We start from the raw sequence: 17,062 nt of genomic DNA, 5'->3' as shown, positions 1-17,062 counted from the left end.
AAATTTTAAGGATATTCGCGCCAGGAGTTAGAATTCTGGAGACCTAAAGGTCAATTCATTGGGAATATCACTGTAGCCAAATATCCCTTAGAAAGCTACCAATAGGAACCTTCCATCAGGACGACATGGCCTGAGGCCAAATATATTTATGTATTACAATTTGTATATTTCCTAGCTATACAAAAATGAGTCCTTTAAGGGAGCCGGCAGGCCAATGCCATTTTTCAAGGACAGGATATCGACATTCATACCACTGACCTTTGGTTTTGTGACGCCATTGCGATTTACCTCGTAAATTAGAGTTTTTCAAATTCTATATCCTCCCTTGATATGTAATATCAAGACCTAAGATTACTACCATATATAAACTTGATGTACAGTAACCTCCAATCAAATATTTTTTCTAAAAGTTATTATTTTTTTGCTAGATATAACAAATTTGGAAGTAATTTGTATTTTTCCTAACAATACAAACCTGTAGCTATTCATAGGGGTATTACTTTCAGCGAAGCTGAAAGACGAGCCATTGGCCTTTGAGCAAGGGTTAACCCCCCATACAGCTAGTAAGTGGGGGATGGGGGGGTATAACTACCCCTCTCACTCACACACCTGTGACTAACTCACTTTGCTTGGAGGTAGGACTTCAAGGGGGACTGGGTTGGTGGGCAAATCTGTAAAAATAGCTACAGGTTTGTATTGCTAGGAAAAATACAAATCACTTTCAAATTTGTCATTTGTTCCGTATCTGGAATACAAATCAACGCTATTCATAGGGGTTGATTCACCCATTAGGAGGGTGAACGTCCCTGACAATATGACAAATTCGGAGAAAATTTGTATTTTTCCTAACGAAACAAACCTTTACCATGGGCCATTAAAATTTAGTGAGGGTTAGCTAGTTACCCCTTCATTCACATACCTTGGACTATGCTTCACTTTGCTTGCAGATAGGACTTCAAGGGGGCAGGGTCGGCAGGTAAAATTTGTATAAATAGCCGAAAGTTTGTATCGTTAGGAAAAATACAAATTATCTCCGAATTTGTCATTTGTTCCGTAACTGGAATACAAACCTACGCTATTTATAGGAGTGACTCACCCATTAGGAGGGTGGATGTACCTGCCAATCTGGTTTTCCATCTTTACCTGGGGTCTTCTTTTTATGTGTAGGTATGTAACAAAAATAGGGAGACCCTAACACCTCGCTAAACCTTGCTATGTAAGGTCTGCGGCCTACACAAGCTATGTGTTAGATGTTAGCAATGTGACTGTAAAGGTAAAACTTACTCCGAGTCTTTGAAGGAAATAACCAAGTTGACCAAGGCTTTCCCAATACCACCTCGCTAGGTACTAAAGGAGCATGGTTTACCTGCAGTGGTTGAGGCCAGCTTGTGCAGAGAACTCAGGATGCTGCTTTCTCCAAGAGAAGGGAGGATGAAGAAAAGGAGAGAGCCACCAGTCATTCCCTTTCATTCACTCAGACTAAAATTGGGTAACCAATGCCCTCAACCTTCTGCTAGTTTTCCAATAAGGAGCTTGAGGTACTAAATCAGATGTTATGCAGCCCACCACAGAACAGATAGAGAACGTATCGAGTCTCCTGTGTGCCCCGTCTTGCAGGTAATAAGCGGTGAAAGAGGTTTAAGATTTCCACACGCCCGTTTGCAGAACCTGCGTCACAGAGTAGTTTCTTTAGAAAGCCAGGGATGTAGTTATGCTCCTTAACATTGGGCGCTCTGGGTCGAGGTATTGAAAGAGGATCTGTATTCAGTGCATGGTCAATGACCCAGCGAGTCCAAGCTGAGAGGGTGTTTTTCGTGATCCTCTAATTTCTCCAAGTGCTGACGAAGAGCGAAGGCACACAGGGACAAGCTGCTGCTGTTCTCTTCAGGTAGAGCCTTAGGCTCCTCATTGGGCATAGTAACAGAGGCTCTGGATTGATGGTTACAGAGCAGAAACTCGTTATCAGGAAGGAATCGAACCTAGAATCCAATACCCCCGGATTCTGAGTCTTGGCAACAAACTCAAGGACGAAGCTGAAGCTTACCTCTCCCAATCCTCTTGAATGGGGAATGTCATGCGAGACCATAAATTTTGTTGACTCGTTTAGCCGAAGCTAAGGTGAGTGGGAACACCGTCTTCCATGGAAGGCGGCGATCTGTTGCCTGGCGTACAGGTTCGTAGGGAGGTCTTTTTAGAGACCGAAGAACCCAAACATCATTCCAAAGAGGATGTCTCACTTCAGACTGAGGACATAAGTTCGTAACTCCGTATGATGAGGGAATTTCTTGCGATGAGGAAATGTCTAATCCTTTCAGTTTAAAGGCGAAACTCATGGCTGAGCAATAGTCTATTACTGCCGAAACTGAAAGGCCCTTTCCTCCCACAAATACACGAGGCACACCGCTGTTGGTGAAATAAAGGCATTGGGTGGAGAGATACCCCTTCCATGACTCCAACCACAGAAGACGTTCCACTTCGCCTGGTAGACTGATGCTGACGATCTTCACAGATATCCAGAAATCCTTACAAGTTGCAAAAATTCCCTCTGAGTGAGGAAATGCTGGATAGTCTCCAGGTGTGAAGACATGGTGAAGCTACTCTTTTGTGGAAAATGTTGGTATGTGGCTCTCTGAGTAGATCGTGTCGTCAAGGAAGTTCTCTTGAAAGTTCCGACAGGAGCTGCAGAAAGTCAGGAAACCATTCTGCATGATGCCATATCAGAGCTATAAGGGTTATTGAGAGCTTGACCCATGTTCTTGGCCTTGTTGAATACTTTTCTCATCAGACAGAACAGGGGAAAAGCGTAGACAACGATGATGTCCCACCATTGCTGGAATGCATCTTGCCAGAGCCTTGGGGTCTGGGACTGGAGAGCAGTATACCGTAATACCTTGAGATACGAGTTTAATGTGTTCCGGGACCAAGCTTTTGTGACAATTTGCTCGTATCTAGATGAGTTTTTCCCATATAAAATAACTAAAACAAAATTAATCCGTTCCCACCCTCTGAAAAAAAAAAAAACCTAAAAACAGTACAGTATATTACAGTGGAAAAATATGTTTTTAATTGTTCTAATTAACATTCTACGCTAACAAAATAACAAATACCTATGAACTGGTTATGATGCTCAATGAAATGGGGGGGTGCGAGGTACGAAGCGAGGTGCATACCAAGTCCCGCGTGTCTGGTGGCCAACCATGACGAGCCGAGGAGAGAGAGCTACCCGCGTCGGCTCACGGAGCGTGTGAGCCAGGCCTCTATCTCAATTGTCTTCCCACTCTCTCTAAAAGAATGTGACTCAGGCCTACTTCCCGAGGTAGGGTGTGGCGAATAGTCCATCGAGGTGGGTACAGGGGGAGGGGGACAACCAAGAAGAGTGGCTGGCTCGAGATCAGGTGACCACTGTGGCCAGTCGGGTGAGACAACCCTCCGAGACACAATGGAAATACCCGATGAAGCAGTAGGCCTATGGCTTCCCAACTAAAGCATGCAGATTAAATAAAAATAATAATAATTACTTGACATATGTGTTCTACAGTAAAATAGGCTATAACGACAAAGTGAGTAAAAATGATATTTTGATTATAAAATAAATTTTTGAATATACTTACCCGGTGAATATATAATAGCTGACGTCTCGGACGGCTCGACAGAAACAAAAAAACTCGCAAGCGATCGCCATGAAGGTTGCGGGTGTGCCCACCAGCGCCGACTATCGGCCAGATACCGCATATACTTGTAAACAGCTCCAGTTCTTCTCATTCCGCTGGGTCTCTATCGGGGAGGAAGGGAGGGCCTTTAATTTATATATTCACCGGGTAAGTATATTCAAAAATTTATTTTATAATCAAAATATCATTTTTAAATATTAAACTTAGCCGGTGAATATATAATAGCTGATTCACACCCATGGTGGTGGGTAGAGACCAGTATTAATACAATAAAGGCATATATGCTTAGAGTTTTTGACAATTATATCACAACAAAACCCAATTAAATATAGGTACCTGGTAAGGAAGCTGACTCTGACGATTACTCTGCCTTATTAGTCCGCTTTCCTCACGAAGCCCAGCCATCCTCTCAGGATGCTGAAAGACTCCCAGGAGCTGTTATATCTAGGGCAACCACCCATACAACAGGACCTCATCAAAACCCTTAATCTGGGCGCTCTCAAGAAACGACATTTGACCACCCGCCAAATCAAAAAGGATGCGAAAGGCTTCTCAGCCTTCTGTACAACCCAAGACAAGATTAAAAACATTTCAAGAGAAGATTAAAAGGATATTGGGATTAAGGGAATGTAGTGGTAGAACCCTCACCCACTACTGCACTCGCTGCAACGAATGGACCCAGTGTGTAGCAGTCCTCATAAAGAGTCTGGACGTCTTTTAAGTAAAATGAAGCGAACACCGACTTGCTCCTCCAAAAGGTCGCGTCCATAATACTTCGCAGAGATCTGTTTTGCTTAAAGGCCACGGAAGTTGCTATCACTCTTACTTCGTGCGTCTTGACCTTAAGTAAACAACGATCTTTTTCACTTAAGTGAGAATGACCCTCTCGGATTAAAAATCTAATAAAATACGATAAAGCATTTTTAGACATAGGCAATGAGGGCTTCTTAACGGAGCACCATAAGGCCTCAGATCCACCTCGTAAAGATCTGGTACGAACTAAATAAAACTTAAGCGCTCTAACTGGACACAGTACTCTTTCAACCTCGTTGCCTACGATCTCTGATAGGCAAGGTATATCAAAAGATTTAGGCCAAGGACGAGAAGGCAGTTCATTTTTGGCCAAGAAACCAAGCTGAAGCGAACATGTGGCTTTATCTGTAGAAAAGCCGATGTTTTTATTAAAGGCATGGATCTCACTGACCCTTTTAGCCGAGGCCAAGCACACCAAAAAAAGCGTCTTGAGGGTGAGATCCTTCAGGGAGGCTGAATGTAATGGCTCAAACCTGTCGGACATTAGGAACCTTAGGACCACGTCTAAGTTCCACCCAGGAGTTGCCATACGACGCTCCTTAGAGGTCTCGAAGGACTTAAGGAGATCTTGGAGATCTTTATTATTGGACAGATCTAAGCCTCTATGTCTGAACACAGAAGCCAACATGCTCCTGTAGCCCTTAATAGTGGGAGCAGAGAGGGAGCGAACATTTTTCAGATGCAGGAGAAAGTCCGCAATTTGGGCTACAGAGGTACTGGAAGAGGAAATGGATGATGACTTGCACCAGTCTCTAAAGACTTCCCACTTCGACTGGTAGACCTTGATGGTAGATGCTCTCCTAGCTCTCGCAATCGCTCTGGCTGCCTCCTTCGAAAATCCTCGAGCTCTTGAGAGTCTTTCGATAGTCTGAAGGCAGTCAGACGAAGCGCGGGGAGGCTTTGATGAAGACTCCTTACGAGGGGCTGTCGTAAGAGATCCATCCTTAAAGGCAGACTCCTTGGAACGTCTACCAGCCATTGAAGTACCTCTGTGAACCACTCTCTCGCGGGCCAGAGGGGAGCAACCAACGTCAACCTTGTCCCTTCGTGAGAGGCGAACTTCTGCAGTACCTTGTTGATGATCTTGAACGGCGGGAATGCGTACGCGTCCAGGTGAGACCAGTCCAGCAGGAAAGCATCTATGTGGGCCGCCTCTGGATCTGGGACTGGAGAGCAATAGGTCGGGAGCCTTTTGGTCAACGAGGTGGCAAAGAGGTCTATGGTGGGTTGGCCCCAAGTTATCCAAAGACTCTTGCACACGTCCTTGTGGAGGGTCCATTCTGTGGGGATCACCTGACCTCTCCGACTGAGACAGTCCGCCAAGACGTTCAAGTCCCCCTGGATGAATCTTGTCAACAGCGAGATGCCTCGATCTCTTGACCAGATGAGGAGGTCCCTTGCGATGACGAACAGTGTGTGGGAGTGAGTGCCTCCTTGCTTGGAGATGTACGCCAAGGCTGTGGTGTTGTCCGAATTGACTTCTACCACTTTGTTTCGTAGAAGACTCTCGAAACTCGTCAAGGCCAAGTGAACAGCCAACAGCTCCTTGCAGTTGATGTGCAGGCTCCTCTGATCTGACGTCCAAAGACCCGAACATTCCAGACCGTCCAGAGTCGCTCCCCAACCCAAATCCGACGCGTCTGAGAACAACACGTGATTTGAGTTCTTGACCGCCAGGGACAGACCCTCTCGCAGACTTATGTTGCTGTCCCACCAGCTCAGGCACGTTTTTACTGGCTCGGAGATCGGGATTGACACAGCTTCCAAAGTCTTGCCCTTGTTCCAATGGGAGTCTAGATGGAACTGGAGAGGGCGAAGGTGAAGTCTCCCTAGTGAGATAAATTGTTCCAGGGATGACAGAGTCCCTAGGAGGCTCATCCAACTTCTCACTGAGCAACGGTCTTTTTTCAGCATGAGGCGGACTTTGAGCAGGGCTTGCTCTATCCTGGTTGCAGACGGAAAAGCCCGAAAAACTAGACTGCGAATCTCCATCCCCAAATAGAGAATCGTCTGGGAGGGATTCAGTTGAGACTTTTCTAAGTTCACCAACAGTCCCAACTCCTTTGCAAGAGCTAACGTCCATTGAAGGTCCTGCAGACAGCGATGACGGGACGACGCTCTGAGAAGCCAGTCGTCCAGGTACAGGGAGGCTCGAATTCCCGATAAATGAAGGAATTTTGCCACATTCCTCATGAGCCTCGTAAACACGAGAGGAGCAGGGCTGAGGCCGAAGCACAGTGCTCGGAACTGGTACACCACATTCCTGTAAACAAACCTCAGATACGGTTGAGAATCCGGGTGTATAGGAATGTGGAAATACGCATCCTGCAGGTCGAGAGAGACCATCCAGTCTCCCTCTCTGACCGCTGCTAGGACGGACTTCGTGGTCTCCATCGTAAATTTTGTTTTTACAACAAAAACGTTGAGCGCACTGACGTCCAGCACTGGCCTCCAACCTCCTGTATGCTTTGGGACTAGGAAGAGACGGTTGTAAAATCCCGGTGATTGAAGGTCCGAGACTTTCACCACCACTCCCTTCTCTAGCAACTGAGAAACCTGCTGATGTAGAGCTTGTCTCCTTGACTCCTCTCGATACCTGGGAGAGAGGTCTAAAGGAACTGTTACTAGAGGAGGTCTGCGTACAAAAGGTATTTTGTACCCCTCCTTGAGCAACAACACAGACTCTCGGTCTGCACCCCTCTTCTCCCAGGCCTGCCAGAAGTTGTTCAGTCTGGCCCCTACCGCTGTCTGAGGACGTGGGCAGTCAGACTCTGCCACGGGAGGACTTGGATCCTCTCCTCTTGCCTCTCTTACTGTCGGCACGAGCGCCTCCCCTACTGGGGGCTCTGCCACGAAAGGGCGGGATAAACCTCGTCGCTGGGGTATCGATCTTGGGTCTTACGACATAAGACGATGAAGGAGCACCCTTACGAGCAGACGTAGCCATCAGGTCGTGGGTATCCTTCTGCACCAGCGAAGCCGCAATATCCTTGATCAACTGCTGAGGAAACAAGGCAGATGACAAAGGGGCAAAGAGGAGCTCCGACCTTTGACAGGGAGTTACTCCTGCCGAAAGGAACGAGCAAAGAGTCTCCCTCTTCTTCAGGACTCCAGCCGTAAAGGTAGCGGCGAGCTCATTGGAGCCATCACGGATGGCTTTGTCCATGCAGGACATAATAAGCACGGAAACATCCTGGTCGGCCGACGAGATCTTCCTGCTTAAGGCTCCTAGCGACCAATCTAAGAAGTTAAAAACTTCGAAGGCCCTGTAAACCCCTTTAAGGAGATGGTCAAGGTCCGAGGAGGACCAATACACTTTAGAGCGTCTCATGGCCAGGCGACGGGGAGAGTCTACTAGGCTTGAGAAGTCTCCCTGGGCAGAGGCAGGAACTCCCAAGCCGAGAACTTCTCCCGTGTCATACCAGACGCTCGCTCTAGAAGCCAGTTTAAAAGGAGGGAAAACAAAGGCAGTCTTCCCCAAACTCCTCCTGGTGATCAACCAGTCGCCTAGCAAACGTAAAGCCCTCTTAGAAGAGCGAGAGAGCACTAGCTTAGTAAACGAAGACTTGGAAGCAGCTAGGCCTAGCGCAAACTCTGACGGAGGCGAACGAGGAGCAGAAGGTACAAAATGGTCTGGAAAAAGATCCTTAAAAATCAACATGATTTTCTTAAAGTCCATAGAGGGCTGAGCAGCTTTAGGCTCTTCTCCGTCTGACAAACTGCCCAAAGGAATATCAGTAGGCGGAGGATCAGCAACTTCCTCATCTGAAGGAACGTCGTCCGACAATTGTCGAGTCTCATGAAAAGGAGAGACCTGCCGCGGCGGCAATGCTTGACAGGCAATGTCCACAAGCAAAGGAGCAGCAGTAGCAGTCGAGGAAGCGACGTCATGCCGCTGCTGAAAGGACTTAAAACCTTGCGACTGACCAACAACAACAACAGGAGTTCATGGACGCTCGACGTCACGTCGGAACTGCATTGACTGCCTAGACTGAGCAGTCAAAACAACCTTTGACTGCGGTGCTTGACGCTCAACGTCAAGTCGAGGCAACTGAGCTGGTTGGCGAACGTCCTGAACGTCAACACGAGACTGCGGCAGCGGCTGAACGTCAACACGAGGCTGCGGCAGCGGCTGAAAGTCAACACGGGACTGCAGCGAGTGAGGATCCATGTCACGTGACTGACGTGACAAACTACCGACATCACGTTTCATAACGTCAAAAGGACGAGTAAAAGCTCGTTTGGGCGGCTGACGGCCAGAGTCTCGATCAGCGTAACGGCGAGGATCATCGTGAACCTGCTCAACGGTATACTCCTCCATAAGGGAGGCAAGCTTAGTCTGCATATCCTGCAGGACAACCCATTTAGGATCAACGGGAGTCGGGACGGGCCGAGACGATGGTAACGTCTGTGTCGGCAAAACATTGCCTTTACTGAGACTCTCGGAGCCCGTGTTACGCTTACGTTTAATAGGCGAACAGTCTTCCGACGACTGCAAAGGGTCAGAGCTGTCCCAATGGCTACAGCCAGGACGCTGGACCTGTCCTGAAGGGACTGACTTCCGCTTCAAGGGTCTAGAAACCTTGCTCCAAGGTTTCTTTTGCGAAAAGCCTTCGGATGACGAGGAGAACACAGCCTCGCTCGTCTTATAGTAAGGGCGATCTTGACGAGAAACGCCCGATACCAAAGAGGGAACGTCTGTACGTTGGTTAAAGCCTCTCGTCCCCTTAAGTCCTACGACATTACTTCTCCCTGGTGCAGGGGAGCCTGAAAGAGGTCTCGGACTAGGGGAGCGACAAGCACGAACAGACGAACCCTCGGTCGCAACACTAACAACACTTTGCGCACTAAACACTTTGTCACTACGATTTTCTGATTTGCCACTCTGACACTTTAATAACTTCACATCTGACATGAGTTGGTTACGGTCCGAAGCTAAGGATTCAACTTTCTCGCCTAAAGCTTGAATTGCAAGAAACATATCCCGCATGGATGGTTCATGAGTGCTAGTAGAGGGTTCAGGAACAACTACTACAGGGGAAGGATTAGGTTCAGGGGCATGGGAGGAGGAAAATTCCAATGACCTAGAGGAGCTTCTCCTCACCCTATCTCTCTCCAGCTTACGAGAATATTTATCAAATTCAAGCCAGTCGAATTCCGACAAGACCACGCACTCATCACACCGATCTCCTAATTGACAGGTTTTACCCCGGCAATTAGAACAAACGGTATGTGGGTCGAGAGAGGCCTTGGGAAGACATTTGTTACAATCCCTAGCATTACATTTGCGAAATTTAGGTCCAGGGATAGGAGAAGGGTCAGCCATATTGAACAATCAGAGAAAAATCCAAAACAAATCCAAAGTCATCAACAATAAACACTAGCCAAAAAAGGGTTCAAGAGTTTTAATTGAAGAGAAAAACACCCGTCACAGCGAAAGCTCAAAACAACCAAAATAAAGTACTTCACCAAAAATGACGAAAACTCAAGGTCAACAGCGAGCGGAATCAACTTGTCGATAAGACCGACAGAGAAGAACTGGAGCTGTTTACAAGTATATGCGGTATCTGGCCGATAGTCGGCGCTGGTGGGCACACCCGCAACCTTCATGGCGATCGCTCGCGAGTTTTTGTGTTTCTGTCGAGCCGTCCGAGACGTCAGCTATTATATATTCACCGGCTAAGTTTAATATTTAAAAAGGGGAAAATAGGGAGAGGAACATGGTGTGATACGAGCGTATAGCCTAACCCTCCATAATCGGGTAAATTGCTTACCAGGTCAGGAAGACTAAACTGCTCTAAACAATAACTAGTCCTCCAAAATCGGGTATAATGCCGACCTGATCAGATAGTACAATGACTTAAGGAAAACATCCTATATAAAGTAGAACATGTTCCGATTACCCGCATAATACTAAATAGGAACATCCTAACCTAGATATAAAATATGACAAATTCGGAGATAATTTGTATTTTTCCTAACCATACAAACCTTAGCTATTTACATTGGGTTTACCTTTTAGCGTAGCTGAAATGGCGAGCCATTAGAATTTAACGAGTGTGTATTACCCCCGCGCACACCGGTGAACTGCTTCACTTCCGAATTTGTCATTTGTTCCGTAACCGAAATACAAACCACGCTATTTACATTGGGTGACTTACCCATTAGGAAGGGTGGAAAGTCCCCAGCCATACTGGCTTTGGCTTTCCCCTGGGGACTCAGAATCCGAGTGAGTTGCACTCGAGAAAAGGAGTCCCTGCACCTAACAAGTTACTTGCTCCGCAAGGAAACGTGTGGCCTACATAAGCTTGTGTGTGAAGGAAGAAGTGTGACCCGTCCTAGGCAGTTGACCTGGAGTTCCAGAAGGAACTCTGGGTTAGGACGTTCCCAATACCACCTCGTCAGGGTATGGGGGACGCGACAGTATTGACTCAATACTCGGAACACAAGGAAGCATGGTTTACCTGCAGAGGTTTGAGGTCAGCTATGCAGAGACCAGGATGCTGCTTCCCCAGTAGAGGGGACGATGAAGAAAGAAGCAAGGGCCAGACATACCTCTTTCGTTCATGCACACTAAAACCTGATAATAATGCCCTCAACCTTCTGCTACCTGTCCAAAAAGGAGCCTGAGGTTAGACCAGCTGTTGTGTAGCCACCACAGGGCGATAGAAACGTATCGATACCCCTGTGGGTCACGTCCTGCAGGAAGCGGGCTGCGAAGGTCATTAGACGCTTCCAGACTCCAGCTTGTAGCACCTGCGTCACAGAGTAGTTCTACTCGAAGGCGAGGGACGTTGCGATGTATCCGACATCGTGCTGTAGGGCGACATGACGGGGGAAGGTCTGGATTCAGGTCGAGATGAATGTCCTTGAGTCCGAGCTGAAGAGGTATACTGGTGACTCTCCCGTGTCCTTCCTGTGCTCCCAACCCGGCTGCACGTGAGGACAAACTGCAGCGGTTCTCAAAGATAACCCCTCGATTCCTTTACTGGCAAGAAGGAGAAGGTTTGGGTCATCTGATACAGAATGGTGACTCAAAATCTTGGAGGAGTTGGACCGAAGGGCCGGGACCCCAAAATTCTGAGTCTAGCAAACAACTCAGGAGCGAACCTGAATGTTGCCTTCCCCTATTCTCTAGAAAGGGCGGAGTCGTAGGAGACCAAGAAGATTACTTACACACTGGCCGAGGCCAGAGTGAGCAAGAGCACCGTCCCTCAAGACGGAATACGATCAATGGCCTGACGTAATGGTTCTTGAGAAAATCTCTAAAGGGACTAAAGAGTCCGAACCATGCTCCATGGAGGAGGTCTCACTCCGACTGGGGGCAGGGACATTCGCAGCTTCGCATGAGCGATGAAAGGTCCAGCGGGAAGGAAAAAGTCTACTCCTTTCAGCCTGAAAGCCAGGGAAAGGCTGAGTGACAGGCTTCACTGCCAAGAGCGGAAAGGAGTTTCCTCCCGCCGAAAAGCAATAACTCCGTTATTGCTGGAGAAGAGGCCTCAAGGGAAGAGGTATCTCTCCCACGACACCAACCACAGAAGACTCTCCACTTCGCCTGGTAGACCCCTGCGGATGACTATCGCAGGTGACGCGACCTCCGCTCTGCGACTGTAGCGGGTTGTCTCTTCTTGAGGAGGAGGCGTAGTGTCTCCAGTCGTGAAGCCGAAGCGATGCAACGGCTCGTGAAAGATGTTGTAGTGTGGTTGTTTGAGTAGCCTGTGCCGTGGGAGAAGCTCTCCCGGGAGTTCCGTCAGGGGAAGCAGAGGGTCCGGAAACCGTTCCGCGTATAGTCACAGTGGAGCTCTTAGGGCCATCGAAAGGTTGACAGACAACCTGGTCTTGTTGAGACCCATTCTCAACAGACAACAATGGTGGGAAGACGCAGGCGTCGATGTTGTCCCACCATCACCGGAAAGCATCTTGCCAAAGAGTCTTGGGGTCTGAGACTGGGGGGAAGAACAGCGGAAGCTCGAACTTCCAGGCTGTCGCGATCAGGTCCCCCAGGCCAGGACTTGCTGGTTACTAAAGGCCAAAGACCCCCAGGTACTCTCTATCTGCGAGGCTCGGCTCAGATAGTCGGAGAGAACATTCCTCTGCCCGGAATGAGCGAGCCGATAGTGGTATTGAGAGGACCTCGGATCATCTCAGTATCTCTACTGCAAGATGCGAAGGTATGGAAATGCGTCCCTTGCTGGTTGGAATACGCCAGTACCATGAAGTCGTCGCGCATGGAGCGATTCGGCAGGAACTGTAGGATCTGTAGAGGGGCCAGACTACGGCCCCTAAGCCTGCCTGAATGATGGAGAGGTATCCTTCAGGTCCTGACCATAGGCCTGAACCGGAACCGGAACCATGCTCCATGGAGGAGGTCTCACTCCGACTGGGGGCAGGGACATTCGCAGCTTCGCATGAGCGATGAAAGGTCCAGCGGGAAGGAAAAAGTCTACTCCTTTCAGCCTGAAAGCCAGGGAAAGGCTGAGCGACAGGCTTCACTGCCAAGAGCGGAAAGGAGTTTCCTCCCGCCGAAAAGCAATAACTCCGTTATTGCTGGAGAAGAGGCCTCAAGGGAAGAGGTATCTCTCCCACGACACCAACCACAGAAGACTCTCCACTTCGCCTGGTAGACCCCAGCGGATGACTATCGCAGGTGACGCAACCTCCGCTCCGCGACTGTAGCGGGTTGTCTCTTCTTGAGGAGGAGGCGTAGTGTCTCCAGGCGTGAAGCCGAAGCGATGCAACGGCTCGTGAAAGATGTTGTAGTGTGGTTGTTTGAGTAGCCTGTGCCGTGGGAGAAGCTCTCCCGGGAGTTCCGTCAGGGGAAGCAGAGGGTCCGGAAACCGTTCCGCGTATAGTCACAGTGGAGCTCTCAGGGCCATCGAAAGGTTGACAGACAACCTGGTCTTGTTGAGACCCATTCTCAACAGACAACAATGGTGGGAAGACGCAGGCGTCGATGTTGTCCCACCATCACCGGAAAGCATCTTGCCAAAGAGTCTTGGGGTCTGAGACTGGGGGGAAGAACAGCGGAAGCTCGAACTTCCAGGCTGTCGCGATCAGGTCCCCCAGGCCAGGACTTGCTGGTTACTAAAGGCCAAAGACCCCCAGGTACTCTCTATCTGCGAGGCTCGGCTCAGATAGTCGGAGAGAACATTCCTCTGCCCGGAATGAGCGAGCCGATAGTGGTATTGAGAGGACCTCGGATCATCTCAGTATCTCTACTGCAAGATGCGAAGGTATGGAAATGCGTCCCTTGCTGGTTGGAATACGCCAGTACCATGAAGTCGTCGCGCATGGAGCGATTCGGCAGGAACTGTAGGATCTGTAGAGGGGCCAGACTACGGCCCCTAAGCCTGCCTGAATGATGGAGAGGTATCCTTCAGGTCCTGACCATAGGCCTGAACCGGAACCGGAACCATGCTCCATGGATGAGGTCTCACTCCGACTGGGGGCAGGGACATTCGCAGCTTCGCATGAGTGATGAAAGGTCCAGCGGGAAGGAAAAAGTCTACTCCTTTCAGCCTGAAAACCAGGGAAAGGCTGAGCGACAGGCTTCACTGCCAAGAGCGGAAAGGAGTTTCCTCCCGCCGAAAAGCAATAACTCCGTTATTGCTGGAGAAGAGGCCTCAAGGGAAGAGGTATCTCTCCCACGACACCAACCACAGAAGACTCTCCACTTCGCCTGGTAGACCCCTGCAGATGACTATCGCAGGTGACGCGACCTCCGCTCCGCGACTGTAGCGGGTTGTCTCTTCTTGAGGAGGAGGCGTAGTGTCTCCAGGCGTGAAGCCGAAGCGATGCAACGGCTCGTGAAAGATGTTGTAGTGTGGTTGCTTGAGTAGCCTGTGCCGTGGGAGAAGCTCTCCCGGGAGTTCCGTCAGGGGAAGCAGAGGGTCCGGAAACCGTTCCGCGTATAGTCACAGTGGAGCTCTTAGGGCCATCGAAAGGTTGACAGACAACCTGGTCTTGTTGAGACCCATTCTCAACAGACAACAATGGTGGGAAGACGCAGGCGTCGATGTTGTCCCACCATCACCGAAAAGCATCTTGCCAAAGAGTCTTGGGGTCTGAGACTGGGGGGAAGAACAGTGGAAGCTCGAAGTTCCAGGCTGTCGCGATCAGGTCCCCCAGGCCAGGACTTGCTGGTTACTAAAGGCCAAAGACCCCCAGGTACTCTCTATCTGCGAGGCTCGGCTCAGATAGTCGGAGAGAACATTCCTCTGCCCGGAATGAGTGAGCCGATAGTGGTATTGAGAGGACCTCGGATCATCTCAGTATCTCTACTGCAAGATGCGAATGTATGAAAATACGTCCCTTGCTGGTTGGAATACGCCAGTACCATGAAGTCGTCGCGCATGGAGCGATTCGGCAGGAACTGTAGGATCTGTAGAGGGGCCAGACTACGGCCCCTAAGCCTGCCTGAATGATGGAGAGGTATCCTTCAGGTCCTGACCATAGGCCTGAACCGGAACCGGAACCATGCTCCATGGAGGAGGTCTCACTCCGACTGGGGGCAGGGACATTCGCAGCTTCGCATGAGCGATGAAAGGTCCAGCGGGAAGGAAAAAGTCTACTCCTTTCAGCCTGAAAGCCAGGGAAAGGCTGAGCGACAGGCTTCACTGCCAAGAGCGGAAAGGAGTTTCCTCCCGCCGAAAAGCAATAACTCCGTTATTGCTGGAGAAGAGGCCTCAAGGGAAGAGGTATCTCTCCCACGACACCAACCACAGAAGACTCTCCACTTCGCCTGGTAGACCCCAGCGGATGACTATCGCAGGTGACGCAACCTCCGCTCCGCGACTGTAGCGGGTTGTCTCTTCTTGAGGAGGAGGCGTAGTGTCTCCAGGCGTGAAGCCGAAGCGATGCAACGGCTCGTGAAAGATGTTGTAGTGTGGTTGTTTGAGTAGCCTGTGCCGTGGGAGAAGCTCTCCCGGGAGTTCCGTCAGGGGAAGCAGAGGGTCCGGAAACCGTTCCGCGTATAGTCACAGTGGAGCTCTCAGGGCCATCGAAAGGTTGACAGACAACCTGGTCTTGTTGAGACCCATTCTCAACAGACAACAATGGTGGGAAGACGCAGGCGTCGATGTTGTCCCACCATCACCGGAAAGCATCTTGCCAAAGAGTCTTGGGGTCTGAGACTGGGGGGGAAGAACAGCGGAAGCTCGAACTTCCAGGCTGTCGCGATCAGGTCCCCCAGGCCAGGACTTGCTGGTTAATAAAGGCCAAAGACCCCCAGGTACTCTCTATCTGCGAGGCGAGGCTCAGATAGTCGGAGAGAACATTCCTCTGCCCGGAATGAGCGAGCCGATAGTGGTATTGAGAGGACCTCGGATCATCTCAGTATCTTTACTGCAAGATGCGAAGGTATGAAAATGCGTCCCTTGCTGGTTGGAATACGCCAGTACCATGAAGTCGTCGCGCATGGAGCGATTCGGCAGGAACTGTAGAATCTGTAGAGGGGCCAGACTACGGCCCCTAAGCCTGCCTGAATGATGGAGAGGTATCCTTCAGGTCCTGACCATAGGCCTGAACCGGAACGTGGCCCCCCCCCCCCCTTTCTTTGACGAGTCCGAGAACAGCATCAAAATGTGGGGAAAGGACGAGAATATCCACTCCCATCAAGAGGTTCCATAGGTCAACACCCATTGCAGGTCTAAACGTTCTGCTGGTCCCATAGGGGCCAGAAAGTCCTGTTAATCGTTGCTTTGATACCACCGGAATTTGGGACGCCTCACAGGGAACTTATCCTGAGGCGACCGTTCGGGACTTTAGACGGGTCAATGAGGAAAAGAGACCCAGGAAACGTTCCAAGGTAGGGCTGAAAGCTCGGCTTGACTGAGAACAGGTACTGCGACTCTCCTCAGCCTTGCCACAGTCAACTGAAGGGAAGGCTCGGAGAAGGAGGCAACAGCATCTGGCGTCCCCAGGCGGTCACCCATCCAAGTACTGACCAGACCCAACGTCGCTTAACTGCGCTGATCGGACGAGAAGCGGTGTTTTCAACGTGGTAAGGCCGTTGACTCAATATCATGGCTAGATACTCCAGATGTTGAGGCAGAAGTAGAGAAGGCTCCTAGCAAATTACCATGATCCCTCACTCATGCTAAGGACCCGGAAGCTTGTCCCGGCGTTGAAGAAGGTCGAACCCGTGCCTACCGGAGTTGACCAGACCTCCAAAAGGCGAAGGAGGCGGAAGCCTGCTCCTGAGCGGCCATGAGGAAAGCAGGGAGAATTCTCTGGGGAAAAACCTGCGATGCCGCGGCGGGATCGCCACACCGCATCTTAAGCAGGAACACCTGTAGTCTAGGCTGAATTCCAAGAGCTTCCTGGAAGATGGATGGAATGGAAACTGGAAGTACCCGTCCTTCCGATCCAGGGCCTAAGGAGTCCTGCCGCCTCGTTACCAGTCTGATCGATTCTGCTGTTCCACGCTGGACGAAGTTTGTTCGACAAACTTGGTCAGAGAGGAGAGGTCGACGACGGAACTCCCGTCCCAGATGCTTTCCTACGAGAAAGGATCGACTGAAGAAGCCGGGGGGTGAAGCCGTCGACGACCCTATGGAGGACTTTCTCCTAAGGCATGG

The 17,062-nt window shown here is 49.9% G+C and overlaps 1 protein-coding gene and 1 non-coding gene across 7 annotated transcripts in view; both read right to left on the bottom strand.

Moving 5' to 3' along the window:
• LOC137641340 (uncharacterized) overlaps nucleotides 1–17,062 on the bottom strand; it is an 826,722-nt gene that overhangs the window by 361,044 nt on the left and 448,616 nt on the right. The gene's annotated exons all lie outside the window — the stretch shown is intronic.
• On the bottom strand, nucleotides 16,381–16,499 carry LOC137641755 (5S ribosomal RNA). The gene has a single exon (XR_011044594.1). It is a non-coding gene; the product is annotated as a 5S ribosomal RNA (ribosomal RNA).

This window comes from Palaemon carinicauda, chromosome 5 (assembly GCF_036898095.1).
Source record: "Palaemon carinicauda isolate YSFRI2023 chromosome 5, ASM3689809v2, whole genome shotgun sequence".
Lineage (NCBI taxonomy): Eukaryota > Metazoa > Arthropoda > Malacostraca > Decapoda > Palaemonidae > Palaemon > Palaemon carinicauda.
This window is presented reverse-complemented; position numbering and strand designations above follow the sequence as displayed.